This window comes from Pteronotus mesoamericanus, unplaced genomic scaffold (assembly GCF_021234165.1).
Source record: "Pteronotus mesoamericanus isolate MK-2021 breed Mesoamerican mustached bat unplaced genomic scaffold, CSHL_Meso_final scaffold_118, whole genome shotgun sequence".
Lineage (NCBI taxonomy): Eukaryota > Metazoa > Chordata > Mammalia > Chiroptera > Mormoopidae > Pteronotus > Pteronotus mesoamericanus.
Window position 1 is genome coordinate 4,007,550 of NW_026555301.1, and position 18,510 is coordinate 4,026,059.

General features: G+C 41.0%; 1 protein-coding gene across 1 annotated transcript in view; it reads left to right on the forward strand.

The window, feature by feature from the left end:
• Positions 1–18,510, forward strand: part of MGLL (monoglyceride lipase) — a 190,240-nt gene that overhangs the window by 973 nt on the left and 170,757 nt on the right. The gene's annotated exons all lie outside the window — the stretch shown is intronic.

Genomic DNA, 18,510 nt, shown 5'->3' on the forward strand with positions numbered 1-18,510 from the left:
CCCATTGATTTTATATATCAATTTAATCATATTATATTGACATAGATATATACATTTGTCTCTAGCATGCTCATTATATTTCATTGATCTACTTGATTATTTCTGTGCTGTGTCATGTTGGTTTAATTGCTGAGACTTTATAAGGGTTTCAAATTTTTAAAATATTTTATAATTAACTTTGATATTTAAAAATAAATAAAATCAATCTGAATTTAAGAAAGAAAGAGAGATGGAACTGCTACCTTTTGAGTCAACCTGGATGAAACTGGAGAATATTAAGCCAAGTGAAATAAGGCAGTTGATGAAAGACAAATACCATATGATCTCACCTATAAGCTGACTCTATTCAACAAAATAGTGTAACGAACAAAATAAACCACAGGCATGGAAACATGGAGCAGACTGAAAGTGACCAGAGGGGATGGAGAAAGAGGACACTGGTGGAAAGAAGGGGAAGGGACTAGACAAAGAACATGTATGAATGACCCATGAACATGGACAACAGAGTGGGAATTGACTGTGGCAGCGGGGGGTGGGAATGGGATGTGTGGAGGGAGGTAAAGGGGTAAAAAATGAGACAACTGTAATAGATAAAAAATGATTTATAGATTTAAAAAAGTAAAAATAAAAATGTAAGAAAACCCAAAAAACTTTGGGGTTACCTGTCATTTTGGCAGAAGCACAAGAAGCCTGTGATACCTGTGTTGTCTGCTCATGGGAGCATCCATGAAAGCCGGTGGGAACTGCTGGGTAAGTAGTGCAAGGATGGGTACCATTGACCTGGTGGCAAGTGGATGTCATCGGGCCCCTGCCCAGTTTGAAGGATATACATATGATATTACAGGTGTGGACACAGCCATGGGACTCTTAGTTATCCCGCATGGCACCCAAATCAGAGAGCAGTAATAGCTGCCCTTGAGTGCTTATGTGCTACTTATGGGCACCTCTTTATCATTGAAAGTGATCAGAGGACACATTTTACTGCAGCCTTGGCACAACAATGGGCTCAAGACCTGAAGATTGACTGGAAGTTCCATGTGACCTATCATCCCCAAGCTCCTGGGATGATGAATGGTATAATGGTCTCTTAAAGCAGGGCCTGTGAGCTGCAGCTGCCACACAACGCTGAGGGACTGGACAAAGTGCTTATGGACTGTCCTCCATGCTCTAATGGAGAGGAGGTGGAGGGGGAGCCCTATTTTGGTGGAAGCAGTTTTCCACTGGACTGCAGCTCCTACCCAGCTACAGGTGCAGACTAAGGATGCCTTGCTGAAACCAGGCATGAGAAAACAGGGGAATATTCTCATGCCCACTCTGGAGGATCTAGAGTGAGGGCAAACAGCTACTTGGACCTGGCCTTGGGATATAAAAGCCCCCTACATGCATTGGGTGGCTCTTGTTGCCCCTTGGGGACAAGGGGTGGAGAAGGACTTGCAAATAGTACCCTGGGTAGTGGGAACCTGTCCCCCAACCATAAAAGTGACATGTCCAGGGCCAGCAGACTATGAAATGTTGCTCCGTGGCACCTTTATAGTTTCTCTCTGGCCTATCATGAGTTCTCCCCTATTGCTGCAAGTAGATGCTTAGCCCCTAGGTGAGGAACAGAAGGCATGGTATGCACGCCCAGGAAGACCTCCTCTGCCAGCCACCATTCTGTCGGCTGACCAGAAGCTTGCTTGTATATTACCTGAGGGTCATTACTTGCCCTTGCTGGTGCCTATAACTGCTCTGTCTTTCCACCCCTAGAGTGCAAAGTAATACATTCGTGGATTGGGTTCATACTTGTGCCTCAGTGGCAAATAATCGGCATGCTGGGTTTGCACAGGAATTCCACTGAGCACCTTGTCTGGGTTTCCATGGCGCATTGCTCCTGCTTCCATCACGAATTGGACATGGCTCTGGAACCAGTGGAACAGCAGACATCTGATGTTGGATGCCACTTGGCCTGACATCTATACTGGGGCAAAGCAGAAGCAGGACTGACCCTGGCCATTGGTTGGCTACTCTGTATGGGATGGCTCAGGGTGGCTCACAGCAGAAGCCACGGAACTAACCGGACCAGCTCCCCTTTGTTTTGAGAACCCCAAAGGACAAGCCCACGTGGGCTGGACTCCAACAAGTCTATGTCAGACTCTGGTCCTGAAGCATTTCTGGAAGGCATGGGGGGATTCATGGGCTGCAGTTCCTACTGAAGCCCTTTGGGTGTGTGGCTCACATGGGTGGCTTTAACTGCTCGGAAACTGGACTGGTCATTGTAATTGGCTGTGGCCCTATTTGCCTGCTCGAGTTAAGAAAACTCTTGCAAGCCAACTAACAAATTGGGAAGCATTTAAAGCATGACACCAGGTGAAGTGTACTCCCTGGTGTTATTCTCCAATAGCTGTTTTTTTCTCCTCAAGCCACCTCTATAGTTACTGAAACTGAGATAACTGCTTTGGCTTTGCACACTGCCTGTGCACTGAATGCAACATGTGATTCCTTAAGCCTGTTAAACGAGGAAGTATACTAGTAAATAAAAGTAACCTTGAAGAGTCATATGCCTTTAGATATGCTCACTGCATCCTAAGGTGATATGTGTGCCTACTAGGAGCAGAGTGCTCTATGTTCCTGATATTCACCACAATGTAAGCCAAGCTTTGCAGGCATTAACATCTGAAACCCGTGCCACTGAACACCTTACAGGCGATCCTCTGTAGGAATGGTGGATATTCCTAACCACTGAATGCGCTGGTCCTTGCTTTCTTGGGTAGCAGTGCTTGTGTGTTGCTTGCCTGTTGCTGTAGTTTATATTGCTGTTGTGGTTTATGGGTGTAGGGCTCTGCCCTCCTTGCCAAGGGAACTTGGCGGAAGATTTCTTCTTGTAGATTGTATGGTGAGGAACTTCGGTGGGGTGGATTGTATGGTGAGGAATCCCAATGGGGTAAGTGGAAGCAGTCTGGCTTCCTCACCCAGATGCTTGGGTAACTAGGGGGAGCAGCTTCTCACAACCTTGAAGGAGTCTGGTAAAGCAGTGTTCCCACAGTCTTGAGCCTGAGTCTCATGGCCTTGAGCCCGGGTGCAATAAATTACTGCTTAGCCTTGAGTAGGCTTGCATGTGCAGCTCATGCTAGGTTACCTCACTTTTTGGCTTGAAGCCAGCTTTTATTTTTAAAATTTTTTCTTTTGTTCAAAAACGTTTGTCTCTGCCTTCCCACCACCACTTTCCCCTTCCCCTTTCCCCCATCTCCCTGCCTCAGTCCTTCCCCACTTTGGCTTTGTCCATGAGCCCTTGATATATGTTCCTTGACTTGACCCTTCCCTTCCCTTTCCCTGCCCACCCCTCCCTCCTACCCTCTTGACTCTGTTGATTTCTTTTTTTCTTTCAATGTTGATGGTCATAATTTCCTTGCATCTTTGTTTTGTTGCTTAGGTTCCGCTTATAGGTGAAATCATATGGTATTTGTCTTTTACCCCCTGGATTATTTCGCTTAGCATAATGCTCTCTGTTTGTGCTAGTACTTAAGGGGTAGGAGCTTCAAACAAGGGAGGAAGTTGGACACCAACATAGACATGGGCTTGTGGCCTGGGTGACTCCCCTGATGAGGACCTGTGTGACTCTCCCAAATAAAAGCATATCAAGCATCCCTATGGCTCCATGCATCTTCTTCTATCTACCTGAGTCTGAAGTGGACCTGCTTAGCCTAGGGATGCTGCAACACAGGTACTGTGTGGGAGGAGGTGTTGGAGAGGGGACAACATCCACTGCCTGGCCTCTGGAGGCTTGCACAGTACTCACCCCATTTCCAGTCACTTCACCTACTTCGTCTCTGCTACTGGTGCCCTTCTAGATGCTGCCCTGGTGATGATTCCCAGACTGGGTGGGTTTGTGTATATTCTAGGACCATGCAGGCCCTTTAAAGAGACTCTCCTAGGAAACCAGCAGTTTCTTCTGCTGCCCCAACACCCACTAGTTTTTATAGCCAGTAGTTGTGAGACTTTATCTTCCCAGAGCTGGAACTCTGGACTGTGTGGTCTGGCCTGGCTAGGATTGCTTGCTCCCAAGGTGTCCCCCTGCCCCCCGGTTTTTATCCACCACACGTGAATGTGGGACTGCTTATCTGCCGCTGCCGCTGCCTTTCTACACCTCACTCTGTCCTCTCTGCCCTGGCTCCCTGGCTCTGCCCCTCCTACCCATCTGGGTGAATGAGGCTTCTTTAAATCTTTGGTTGTCAGATATCCATACAGTTTGATTTTCTGGAAGATCTGGGTGTTTTTGTTTTGAGGTTAGTTGTGATTCTTCTTGTGGTTGTGGAAGGAGGCAAAGCATGTCTTCCTCTGCCTCCATCTTGACCACAAGTCTCTCCATTTGGGGTTTCTAACCTCCAGAATTGTAAGATAGTAAACTTTTATAATCCACTAAATTTGTGGCTATTTTTATAGCAGGATGGGAAACTAATGCAAATGCCATTCTGTCAGTCTGATTGTTTTCTTTTTAATTTTTAAAATACGTTTATTGATTTTGGAGAGAGAAGAAGGAGGGAGAGAGGGAAACAGCAATGTGAGAGAGAAACATTGACCACTTGCCTCCCATTAGCACCCAGACCAGGTATCAAACCTGCAACTTAGGAATGTGTCCTGACCAAAAATCAAACCCCCCACATTTTGGTGGGTTTGGTGGGTATGGGACAACACTCCAACAAGCTGACCCACCAAGCTAGGAATGATACTAATCTTCTCAGTCTTTCTGTCTCTAGAAGCTTGTTGGATCTTTTCTGTCTCCAGCATCCTAAGGTTTCAGGATGGTTTGCCTCAGTGGACACCTGATGGGTCCTTATATTGTAGACACTCAACTTATGGGGAATTTCTTAGACCTTCCCCCTATTTGTCGCCACCCATCCTCTCTTTTTCCTATTCTCTTTTTTCGGAATGTCTATTATTTGAAATCTTAGTCTCTTGGACCAGTCCTTTGACTTTCTTAACTTTTCTCCTTTGTTTTTGAACTATGTCTTTTTTACTACTCTCTTTTCTTACTTTTATCTTCTAAACCTATTGAGCTTATTTCAGCTATCATGACTTTAATTTCCAAGAATTCTCTTTTGTTTTCTGAATGTTATTTTTATTACATCTTGCCTGTTTCATGGTTTCAGTATATTTTTTGTCTTTCTGAGAATATTAATGATTTTTTAAAGTATTCTTGAAGAAAATCTCTTTGCTGGAAACCAGGTTTTTAAATCCTTTCTTGGAGTGTAGTTTCTATCCACATGTTGTGCATATCATAGCTGACAGTCTATTTCCTGAATTATGAAGAAAGCAAACATTTGTTGAACTCCCTCTATGGCTCATGTACAGTATCTCAATAAATTCTGCTAACAAGAATCATCATTATCTGCACATTACAGATAAGGTAGTAGTTGAAGTCAAGAAATAGAAGTGATTTGTCAAGTAACACCCTAAGCAACATACTGGGATTCAGAAACAACACAGTGTAAAGTTGACATCTGCCTCATTTCTCAGCCCTTCCCTGCCTAGGAGTCTGTGCCTGTCTCCTTAGTCTGGGGCAGTAAAAATGTGCTTATGACTTGCCTCTCCAAATGTGGGCAATTGATGTAGGGCAGCTCTTAAAACTTCTGAAGGCCAGAAATGGTAGAAAGTGTCCTTTATGACAATGTCAGAATTTGTGCTTACAAAGCACATGTGATTAGGTCAGCACTCATTTGTTACTTTCTGGCAATTAACAAATCTCACATCCTGACAATTCTAGTTTTGAGAAATCAAAAAATCATTCTCAAGCCAGCAGGCCAGAACAAGAACTACATTTCTCAGGCTTCCTTGCATTTAGGTTCTCCAGTCAGTATACCATTTTAGTGATATACAAAATTACGAGTTGTACTCATAGAGGGAAGAGGCTTGTTCTCCCCTTCCCTCTTCCAGCCATAATACAGAATATGAATGCATAAAAGTAGTAGTAGAATATGAATGCGAAAATAGACAGTGCATTGTGACTAGCCATGGTGAGGGCAGAGAAATGGTAAAAGTAGAATTAGATGTGCAGGAGTGAGCCTTGTTTGACCATGTGGATAGGGGCCAAACTCCAGCATAGTGAGGCACCAAAATTGAAGGAGACTAGGTCTCTAACACTGAGAAGACTTCCTGCCAGCCTTCGATTGCTCATGTCCATACTGTTGTGTGAGGAAGAAATGAACATCTTTATTTTTAAAGTCACTTTTATTTGGGACTTCTGGTTTTGTTTTGTTTTGTTTTGTTTTTTTGAGCAGCTGAACCCATGTCTAAACTAACACCTGAGGCTGCAGAACTCAGGTGTTATCTTATCTTACCCCTACTTTATCTTACCCCTACTTTCCTTCCACCTTTCACACTGCAGTTCTCTAAGGAGACTCTGAACTTCCATACACGTGTGTTTGCTTATATGTTTTGTATATGCAGCTTCCTCTGCCTTAATATTTTCCTCCTACACACTTCTGCCTGGTGAACTCCTACTTGAGCTACAAAACTCTACTCAAATACCCTCTCCTTTAGATGCCTTCCCTGACTCTCCTCTCTCCCCAGTCAGGATTCACTATTTTTTCTTCACTGACTCCATAATAAAGTATCCAAACCTCTATTAGCACTGACCATGTGGTACAATAATTATTTGCTCACACATTGATCTCTCAAACTAAATTGTAGTTTTCTTAAAGTCAGGGGCCACATTTTATTCATTTTTGTATCTCCAATACTGAGTTTGTAAATGTTACAAGTAGATCTCTGGTGAATGGATAAACACAGATTATATCTTTACATGTATACCCATACAAATCCTCATTCTTAAAAAAGTGTTTCCTTTTTTACTAAGACACCACTTGTGAATAGTATACCCACTTCTCCTGCAGAAATTCAATGAGCATCAATTTACTAGTATATAATTTATAAACCAGGAGACTGATTACACATGGCCTGAAAACTTGCATTACAGATTTGTCAGTCTCCCAAGTGAAACAATCCTGTAAACAGGCCTCCCACCCTGGGACTGAGGGACCGCAGAATTCTAAATCAATACCTTGGCTCAGTTTGTTTCAGTCTCCTTTCATCTTAGAGCAGATGATCTAGGTTGCAGTATTAGCAGTTTCCAGAAAATGCTCAGGCATGCTAACAATGAAATGGGTGCATTGTCTTACCCTGAAACATTTTAGAGTTTAAGGGTTTTAAGGCTGGCACGTTCTGTTTCAGTGGGTGTCATGTTTTGCTTCTTTCACTCTGTGCCAATATCATACCAGCTCTAGCAACACCGCAGGTGTATGTTGTACTACCTTTGTACTTATGCTAATACCTCCATTAAAATTTTTTCCTATCTAGAAATATAATTTAAGCAGTTCCTAGGTTTTGACATGCAATGTGTGTGACAAGTCTTGAGGCTGTCCAATGGGATTAAATCTACACCCATTCTGAATACACCTTTAGATGGTGGACTCTGTGTTCTCATATCTAGCCTGGGTTTTATTTTTGTAAAAATTCATCTTAAATAGCCTTAATTTGTAAACTCCTAAAATTATTCTCCTAAAAAATTTCTACTGCCCAACTTCATCCACCAAGCTGTGGATTTTAAAAAATAATTGAGAGCCGGGATTCCCTTCTCTGAGCATGCAATATAAAGTACATAAAATACATAGGAGATATTTATGTGCTTTTGCACTCATATTTTGTCCGTTCCAGAAAGAACAAAAGCTCCAATAAGAGAGGCATTGTTTGTTTCATTCTCGCTGTTATCCCCAGCACCTGGCACATAAGAGGTGCTCAGTAAATCTGTGGAATGACTGAATGGTTGTGTCTCTTCTTTTATATTTGCTGCATAAGCCAGTTCTCTGATTAGAGCATGCCTGGAAAAATTAAAGAAGCAGAGATCTGTTCTCAATGCTCCCTGCCCCCACCTTTTCACTCCTTATCCTTTTTTTTGTCAAGCATGTATCACCCTCCTGACTGCAGGCCTTTGCTCTCTTTCAGCTGCCTTGCCATGATGTCTTCCCCATATAACGCATGTTTGTTTGTTTTTTTCTTTTGCATTCTTCATCCAGGTGTTCTCTCAGGTTAATTGGAATAGTTGTTTTGTCCATAAAATGGGTTATGCAAAATGCAATAATTATTTTGGAAAAAAATTAAGGTTATTTTAATTTAATTAAGGTTATTTCTATTTAAATTTATTATTTCAGAAAATAGTGTCTTAAGAACATGTTTTAAACTCTAACCTAGAAGGAGCTAAACCAGGACAGAATCTTCAGTAAACAAACAAGGAAGGCTGTCCATTTCTTATGTAACGATGATATCAGGGGCAAAGAATTGACAGAGGGAGAGGGAAAGAGGAAGAAGGACAAAGACACTGAGGGCAGAGGGAGAGGCTGCATAGAGCTAAGTTTTCAATGAACACAGAGTCCCATTCAACCAATGTTTACGAAGCCTGTGCTCTTCGAGATGCTGGGACAAGACAAAAATCTCTATTCTCATGGCATGTTCATCCTAGATCACCACTGTCCAATGGAAAAATTGCAAGCCACATATCGAATATAATATATTGGGTTAATCCATACTAGTATTGTTTCAATGTGTAAGCAATATAAAAATTATTTATTTATTCTTTTCTTCCTTTTTTATGTTGATTCTTCAAAATTCTGTGCATATTTATTTTACACTTACAGCACAGCTCAATTCAACTAGCCATATTCCAAGCACTCAATAGCAATTGTGGCTAGTGGCTACCATATTGGATGGTGTCATTCTAGACAATAAACAAATAAACAAAGATGTAATATATAAATAATATAATTTTAGTAGTGAGTATTATGACATATTATGAAGTACTAATAATAGGGTATTATGAAGAAAAATGAAATAGGACAAGTGATAATGGGTAAGGAGCTATTTGGCCTGGGTGGTCAGAGCAGGCCTCTGTGGAGTTAAAACTTGAGCAGAGACTGGAGGGAGTGAGGGAAAGAGCCACTCTATGGTTGGAGAAAGAGCTTTGTAAGTGGAGCACACACGAAAAACAAAGACCCTGAGTCAGGACCCAGAGTGGTGTCTCAAAAAGGTGAGAATGGGGGAGACTAATTCAGAGGCATCGGGGCTATGGCCATACCCAATGGAATCTTGCAGGCCAGGCATGGAGTTTGGCTAACCATGCCCATAAACTGTCTTTATGAGTCTATGCTCATGTTTCTTAAATGGTCTATTTTCTTCCATGCTGAAGAGTAAAAATCCTAAAAGTTTTTCCCTGATGTTGTCTTAGGACATTAACACTTTAAATGTAGTTGTTAGCATCTCCTCACTTTTGATGTTCCTAACAGTGTTTATATTATAGTGATTGCCATGAATCTATCATGCTCTGGACACATGGACAGTGCCTGGGGTTTGAAGGGCATCACATGCCAACACACCCACTTAAAGGCATTTTTCTCCCTGCAAGATGTCACATGTCACTAGCATGTCCTTTGAATATATTTGGCACATAACATAGTCCTGCTTAAAAAGAGTGTTTAGAAATGCATTATCAGCCTTTTTCCAAGATCAGACATTTGGGGAGATTTGTACTTTCCCTTAACCAGCTCTTCTTCATTCTGCCAATCAACTTAGGCCCCCATACTCTTTGAACACTCCCTGGGATTTGTAGTACTCCCCAAAGCAGCTATCAATAGAAGCTGCCCCCAAGCAGCTTCTAAGGCCGTGCATCAAGTGAGCATCATTGGGTACTTGTGGGCTGGAGCATGCATTCCTAAGAGGCTGATTTTCAGCAGACACTTCTTCCATTGTTTTCTATAGACCTCCCCAGTATGTTATTAATGCATTTCACTCACCCGTTCTCCCCTCTTCCCACTCCTTTCCCAACACCCTCTCAAAGTGCCCTTTGCTGTCAGCCTCATAAACACTGAGCTTGCTCCCTGGCCTTCTGAGGTGGGAGATCAGTGTGTATGGCCATCTCCCACCTCCTGATGCTGAGCAAGTTCTGATCTGTCCTCAAGTCATCAGCCAAGTCATGCTCATCACTCTCAAGAAAGAGAGAGTGTTTGGTGCTTAGAGATGATAGAAGCTTGATAAATGTTGATTAAATATGTATTTTATTTTGGTGGTTTAAGATGTTACTGGAGCATGTGCTCCCCTGATCTGAGGGGGTAGGGAACCAAATTACAAGTGTAGGGTCACTGGCTATGTGAAAACAACCCCTCTTAACCCCCCAAAAGAAATTCTAAATGTTGCTACCACCTATAATAGCTCTGCCTGATAGTGGCTCACTTTCTGCTATGGCTGCTACTTGTTTGTGATCTGATGTATCTATGCTACTACATTAAAGTACCATTTTTGGCACTACAATAATGCTCCTCCCACTGTTCTTGTTTAATTTCTAAATAAACAGAGGGCATTTTTAACTTAGAGATAAAACCACACATTATTTCCAACATTTCTAAACTTAGTCTTCATGATCTGCTTCAGGTGCCAGAATTGAAAGAGTTTTGTGTCTTCCAGCAGTTTGTTCTCCCTTATCACATGCCCTTCCTCTCATTTTATGTCTCCTAAGCACAGAGGGGCAATAAACCCTCTACTTCATATTTGTATATTCTTTTGTTGACATATCACATATATACAGAGGCAGGGAAAAAATAAAGATTTTAAAGTTCCCTGCTGGGATAGCAACAGTTCAAACACCGTATTAGAGCAAGTAACTCTACCTGCTGTTAGAGATATTTGCTTCACAGCCTGTTGCAGTTGTTGGGGTTTCTCTGCTCCATGCAGTGATGCAGAAACCTGGATGGCAATATTTTAGGAATTCTCCACTCTTCACCTGGCTGACAGATTGCAGGGTGGGGAGGAGACTGAGACAAAGAGAGAGGTTTCCTCCATATTCCATTGGCCAGAACTCTGCAGAATGAGACCTCTAAGCTACAAAGACGTCTGGGAAATATAGATTAGCAGTATGACCCTGAAGAGGAGAGCCAGCAATCCACACCCCCCCCCACCCTGCCACAAATATGGCATTACTCCATCATTTAAATCACAGTTTTGCCCTGTAGGTGAGCCAGGGATGTATTTGTTCTTAGGGGGACAATTTGCCTTAAGTTTCTTTACCAGAGAGTTTTTCTTTTTGAGACTGCCTTAGTTTTTATCATTTATTTATTTATTTATTGTTCTAGTCTATTACAGCTGTCCCAATTTTCCCCCATTGCTCACCTCTACCCCGCCCACCCCATCCCCCATCCCCACTCCCACAGTCAATCCTCACGCTGTTGTCCATATCCATGTGTCATTTATACCTGTTCCTTGACTAGACCCTTCCTCTTTGTTCCCTCCTTACCCCACTGCCCTCCCGCTCTCGTCACTGTCAGTCTGTTCCTTGTTTCCATGTCTCTGGTTCTATTTTGCTCATTTGTTTGGTTCATTAGGTTCCTGTTATAGGTGAGATCATATGGTGTTTGTTTTTTTAGTGCCCAGACCTGAGAGATGGGAAGGATAAGAGAGGTCCTTGTTATTGGTTTTCTAGTAGTTGCGTGGTTTCTTTTTTACATCTAGATCCCTGATCCGTTTTGAAATTGTTCTTGGGTAAGCTGTGAGGTGTGGATCTAGTGTTATCTTTTTAAACATTTAACCAGTTTTCCAGGGCTGTATGTTAAGAAGTTGAACTTTGCCCCAGTGATTTGAGGTGTCACCTTTATCAAATGGCATGCTCCTGTATGTGTCCTGGTCTATTTTTAGACTTTCTGTTCTTTTCCACTATCCATTGGTCTATTTATGTGCCAGTTACCACACTGTCTCAAAAGGTATGTTTTAATGTCTGGCAAGGCATTCTTACCTTGCAGACAACAAATGCTGTTCTTGCGTTGTAAAAATTATGAATTTTAACATCAATTGTCTACATCCACAAAGAAGCTTGTTGTTGCTTTTATTGGGATTGTTTAAACTTTATAAATTAATTTAAAGAAAGCTGATATCTTTATCACATTGTTATCCTATCCAAGAACAAGGAATATTTTTCCACTTGTTCACATCTTTTTATTTTTCTGTCTCTCAGAGCTGTTTAATAAGGGTTTAACATAATTCTTGTTAAGTTTATATTTTTATCTTGTTATTGTAAAAAAGATTTTCTTTACCTTTATATTTATACATATATAAGTAATTTATATATGTATATTTTAAAGGCTATTGATTCTATATGCTAATTTTAAATCCTGCTATCTCACAGATTTTTTTGGACATCAGTATGTCTCAGCCTGTGAAGCGTTTAAGAGCCAGCTAAGACATATCTTCAAATAAACATGCTGAGACTTACCCTGACCCGTGTGGCTCAGTTCGTTGGGCATTGTTCCACAAATCAAAAGGTCAAAGGTTCGATTCCTGGTCAGAGCACGTGCCCAGGTTTCAGGTTCAGTTCCCATTTGGGGCTCATACAATAGGCAACCAATCAATGTTCCTCTCCCTCTTTTTCTCCCTCCCTTCTCCTCTCTTTAAAATCAATGAGTATGTCCTTGGATGAGGATAAAAAAAATTAAGAAAAGATGCTGAGACCCCCGTCTTCCATCCAAGGTCATTAGAAAATGTCAGGGAAGGAAAAGAGATTTGGTGGCCCTCTGCTTCTGTCATCAAAATCAAAACTAAGAACTGGAATGTGAACAGCTCACATCCATGAGTTAGAAAGAGTAAGCCTGGGTGGAGCAATGGGCTGACCATCTGTGTGTAATTAAATTTTCCCATGGGACCCAGGGAAGCGCCACCTTTCAACATTGGAGGCAGGGAATGCATGTGCAAACTGCAGAAAGACAGAATTGAAAAGGATTGCCAGCCTTGGCCAACAGACCTGGAGACTGAGCAGAGCTGAGCACTAGGGCCAGATAGCTGGGCTCCTAAGCACTGGGAACATGAGAATTTATGGTGTGCCCCAAAAGGAACTGGGACAGTGACTGTAGACACCTGTAGTTACTTATTTCTCTATTTACATGTTTATTTTGTATTTCTGGTGCAGAAAGCTGAGCCTCCTCATTTCACATCACTTTATCATGGTTGGTTCTTCTATTTATTTTTCTTTCTTATTTATTTTTAATGCCTGCTACTTATTTATTACTTTATATTATTATTTCTCATTTACCATTTCTTATGTCTCCACTTCCTTCTCCCACTTCTCCTTCCAAGAAAAAACAACTCATACTCTTTAGAGTTCATGTTTTAAAATATGTTTTGTTTGGGGTGCCTATGTTTTAAAATACATATAAATGGAAGTGTGTTAGTTTTCATTCTGTTTTTTATTTACTAAGTGCTCTGCAAGATCATCCTATTACTTGTGTGCATCTGGTCATTTCTTTGAATTCAGCATGACTTTCCATGGCAGTCCATGGTATCACTGCCGCAGTGATGGGTTGCTCAGAATGAAAGAACACCCCTCCACAAAGGATTGTGTTGTCCCTCTGGACTTGAGTGAGAGTGGCATTGTGAGAAACTGGCCATGGGAGTGCACACAATTACACAAGAGGGGCTGTCACCTTCGACCAGTTAAGTAGGAACTTTCCTACAACCCTGTCCTTGCCATTGCTTCCAACTACTCAACTGTCCCTTGTGGCCAAGCTAATAATGTCAGTACAAAGTGAGGTATTGATGTTATTTAATTGTTCACTGCTTACATTACTAATCATTTTGGGTATCTCTTCAATGTGCTTAGTAGCTTTTTGAATTTCTGTTTCAATAAATTCCCTGGTTATAAGCTTTGAGCATTTTTTTTCATATTAGTACAGTTATCTTTTTCCTGTTGATTTCAAGAGTTCCTTTTTATAAATTAATCACTAATTTGTCTTTGGCAAATATATTCACCCTTTCTCTGTCTTCTCCTATTTGTCTTTGGTGTCTTTTGTTGAAACGAAATCTTTAATTTTAATGTAATCAAATCCTTTATTTTCTTTCCTTAGAGTTTGTGTTTTTAAAATTTAAGATGTTTTTCTCTTTACTTGAGTAACAAAAATATTCTTCTGCATTTTCTTCTATAAACTTTTTAATTTTCTCTTTCACTTTTGAGTCTATTGTCCATGTGGTGTTGGGTAGAGATTCAGCCTTGCTTTTCCAGTACCATTTACTAAAACCTCTGCCACCTCTGGCTCTTTTGTGGGGAGAAATTGGTAATTCAACTATATTCATATCTGGGTTGAAAATATTACAATTAATTGTATACATGTCCTTAAATTTAAGTCATCTCTTCTGTTTTGGGTTCTTCTTAATAAATCCATTTGTTTTAATAGTTTCAAGCTCTTTTAGATGTTGTGAAGTAGGACCAGCAGGCTGGGCTCTTGAATCTTAGTAGACTAGAGTTGCCAGATTTCAAAAATAAAAATACAGGGTGCCCAGTTTAGTTCAAATTTCAGGTAAACAATGAATTGATTTTTAGTATAAGCATGTCCCATGCAATATTTGGAACATAATTACGCTAAAAAGTTATTCATTGTTTTTCTGAAATTTAAAGGTAACTGGTAACCCTGAATCTTCTTGGGCATCTCTATGGTACATCCAGCCCATAGTAACTTGTCCTGAGCCTTCCTGCCATACCCCATCCCTCCGCCATTGTCCTCATAGTAACACAGACATTGGTTAGATACTATTCTTGACCGACATGGCTCAGTTCTTTACCTGAGTCCTTCCAAATAACTTATCCTTAAATGAATAGCTCAGAACTTCACCTGAGGGTTTAACTAGACTATTGTTTCTCAAGTGTTAATGTGCTTACAAATCACCTGGTCACCTGGGAGGCTTCTTAAAATGCACAATATGTTTCAGTGGGTCTGGAATGGGGTCTGTAATTGTGAATTTATAGTACAACAAGCTCCTAGAAGAGGTTGATGCTGCTGGTCCATGGACCAACTTCAGTAGTAAGGAAATAGGGGGTCATATGCATGTCCCTAGGAAAGCAGTGTGTCAAGCCATCAGGACTTTGGGAACCAGAGTGAAGCCCAGCTTGGCATATCCATGCTCCTTTCCTCCATGCTAAAGCCTGAAAGGGACAACTGAGTTAAAGGAAAGATAAGCTACAGATGACACACTAGGGACTCTCCTGGAGTCTGTGCATATCATCCTCTGACTATTGAAGATGGATGTTGCTGTCACATGATTTCTTGTAAGAACCACTACTTGATCTTTTGTAGCCTCGCCTACTCCCCACTTTCCTGGCTGTGATTATCTGCTTTCTTGCCCCTCTTTCTCACTGGACTGGAAATCATGTGAGGGGAAGAATGGTGGTGTTTAGCTCCATAGCCAGCATCCAGCACACTGGCTGGCATATAGCAACTGCTTAATAAATACAAGTTGAATGAATGAAAGAAACAACAAATGGAGACTGACTTGTAATTGTCAAAACTGTCCTTAAAACAATTTTTTGTTGCATTTTTAAGGGCTTCCTGTACAACACTTTTGCTGTAGCAGTTGGTGGACTTTACTGAGAGAGAAAATAGTCTCTGGAAGTTTTCCTCTCTCAGTTTCTTGTTTTTCTGTTTCCAAGTTTCTCTCTCTCTCTCTCTCTCTCTCTCTCTCTCTCTCTCTCTTTCACACACACACACACACTCACTTGAAGATTTAAATATGCCAACTTCTTGCTTTGACATAATTCATATTTCTCAGTCTTCCCAGTGAGCTTTCTCCAGGCTGATCTAAAGAGACTCCTTATTGTTACTCTACTCACAGCTCTTTCTTTCTCTTCCTCCAGACGTCTCTACTGCATGCCCCTCAATTCCCATTCCCCATGTTTCTAACCATCTTTCAATCTGCTAGGAATTTTCCCAATAGCTCTGGTAGGTTAGGTTAATAGAGTAAACTGTATCTGTCAAGATTCTTTGATTGCAAGCAATGAAAATCAAATCTAGCTGACTTAAGTCAAAGAGGACCTCATCTGAGGTCTGCTGGATTACTCACAGAATGCACTATACTATAGACCAGGTTTGGAAACAACAGCATAGGACTCAGGACATGCACCGGCCTCCCACAGCTCTAATATGTAGCCACCTTGCCAGGAGAGCAGGACTCTGAGTAAGAGTCTTCTGTGCCTTCCATCCTATGCGCTCTGCTCAAGAGTCAGCCAGGGAGAATCTAGTGTCCTTCCTTAGGCCCTGGGCCACCCCCTTAGCCCATTGTTAGAAAACAGAAGGTGTTGCCTGGTGGTCGAAAAAGAAACAAATCAGAGAAAAGAAATGTTCACAGAGACCTCTCAAGGATTTGAAAGAAGGAAATCTCACACAGGCCTGTAGCAGAGTATGGGTAAGAGATCCCAAACATTCCAATTCCTGGTTTTCAATTGGTTTTTATAACCTAAACACTCAGAATCCACTGGGAATGAAAGGAAATGATGAAGATAGTACTGGAGATACAAAGATAGAGGCTCAGACTCTTGTTCTAACTCAGAATTAATCACCCACAGCAAAGTTACTGTGTATCTGGTCTCAGTTGCTTCATCTACAAAATAATGGCTTTAGACAAGATGAAGTCTAGGATACCTTCCAATTGTGGAATTCCCCCCAAGGCTTGACAATTTTGCTTCATGTACAAAGAAATGTACATGGAAATGTACATTTAACATTGTATAAAGTAACATGATCTCATGAGACACAGGTTATCAGATGTGTGATATCGACAAAGACAATTTGGAGGGGAGAGTTTATGGCTGTTTTAAAGATAATCATAATAATATAACTTGCACATAAAGCTTTTGCTGTATGCCAAGGACTGTTCTAAGCACTTTAATGTGTTAATTCATATAGTTATCACCACAATACTATAACATAAATACTATCATTGCTTCCATTTTACTGATGAGGAAACTGAGGCACAGAGAGCCTAAATAATTTGCTCAAGGTCACAGAGCTTATAAGTCCAAGAGCTGATTCAGACCTCTGGGTCAGTGCCCTTATCAGGCACAACACATAATCTCTCTGACCCAAACCAGCCAAATAAAAGCAAACTAGAAAAAACACACTATTCATTAGAAAAACTGTGCTCTGTACTCTCAAACTTGCCTAGGTTATCCAGAATTGTCTATTCATATACAGCAGTTTCTGCATTGTTACTCAACCTTCATTGGACTTTCCCTAGCTAAACATAGCCACTTTTATTTGACTTCAAAAGTCAAACTTAGGTCAGTGCATCTATTTTAAGAGAAGTCAAAAAAATGTTTTTCAAAAAGTAAAATAGAAGAATACACATGTGTGACCCACCACTGTTACTTGCTAGCAGAGTCCATTTTATTTGTGCTTACATTTACCCCGATGGAATATTTTTTAGCATATATAACCTTTAACTGGTCCATTAACCAGGTTAGTGGAAGAATTTTTCCTTTACCAGTAAGTGATTGGGCCTAGTTACTAATGCTGACCTTCTGGATTTGCCAAAAGCATTTAAAGAAGGTGGTATGTGGGTGGGAACCTGTGTTTTCATCTTAGTAGATTTGATTGTACTTAATGGCCTTTCCCAATAGCCCTGGTCCTGGTGTGTGACTACATAGCAAAAATAGCCACCCACAGAGTAACTGTTTCTGAGAACTAGAAGGAACCTAGAGGACTATCTGGGCTAGTCCTTTTCCTGACCCACAGAAAGCTGAAACCTGGAAGGGAAGTATCAGCTAGGGTGGAAGGAGCCTGACCCAGGAAGTCTGGCCTCAGGGTGGGAGGGAGGGAAGGCATGCCCATGCTCACTTCTCCCACCAGCCAATACCATCTGCATGTCCCCAACCATGGTTATGGCCACCCCACTGACACTACGGCTTTGCCAGATCAATATCCCACATAATCTATTATTAATTTAATTTATTCCTTTAATTCAACCCATGTTTTAAACTTCATTTATTTTAAAAGGTTTCTTTATATAGAAAGTGAGCCCTGGCCAGGTGATTCAGTTGGTTGGAGCATCATCCAATACACCAAAAGGTTCAGGTTCGATTCAGGGTCAGGGCACATACCTAAGCTGCAGTTTCAATCCCAGGTCAGGGCAAGTACAGGAGGCAGCCAACTAATGTATCTCTTTCACATTGATGTTTCCCACTTTCTCTCTCTCCCCTCCTCCTTTCCTTCTCTCTCTAAAATCAATAGAAACATATTCTAAGGTGAGAATTTTTTTAAATGTCTTTTTTATTTCTATTTTTTTCATTATATTTTATTGAATTGGGAAAATTGTCCCAATTTTTCCCCCTTTGCCCCCTCCACCTAGCACTCTCCACTGCCTTGGGTTATTTCCCCACCATTGTTCATGTCCACAAGTCACACATATAAGTTCTTTAGCTACTCTATTTCCTATGCTGAACTTTACATCCCAATGGCTATTCTGTAACTACTTATTTGTACTTCTTAATACCCTCACTTCTTTGCCCCCACATCTAAAATCCTCTCAATATCCATGATTCTGTTTCTGTTCTTGTTTGCTTAGTTTGTTCTTTATTTCAATTGTTAATAGATATGTATTTATTGCCATTTCATTGTTCATAGTTTTGATCTTCTTTTTCTTAAATAAATCCCTTTAACATTTCACATAATAATGGTTTGG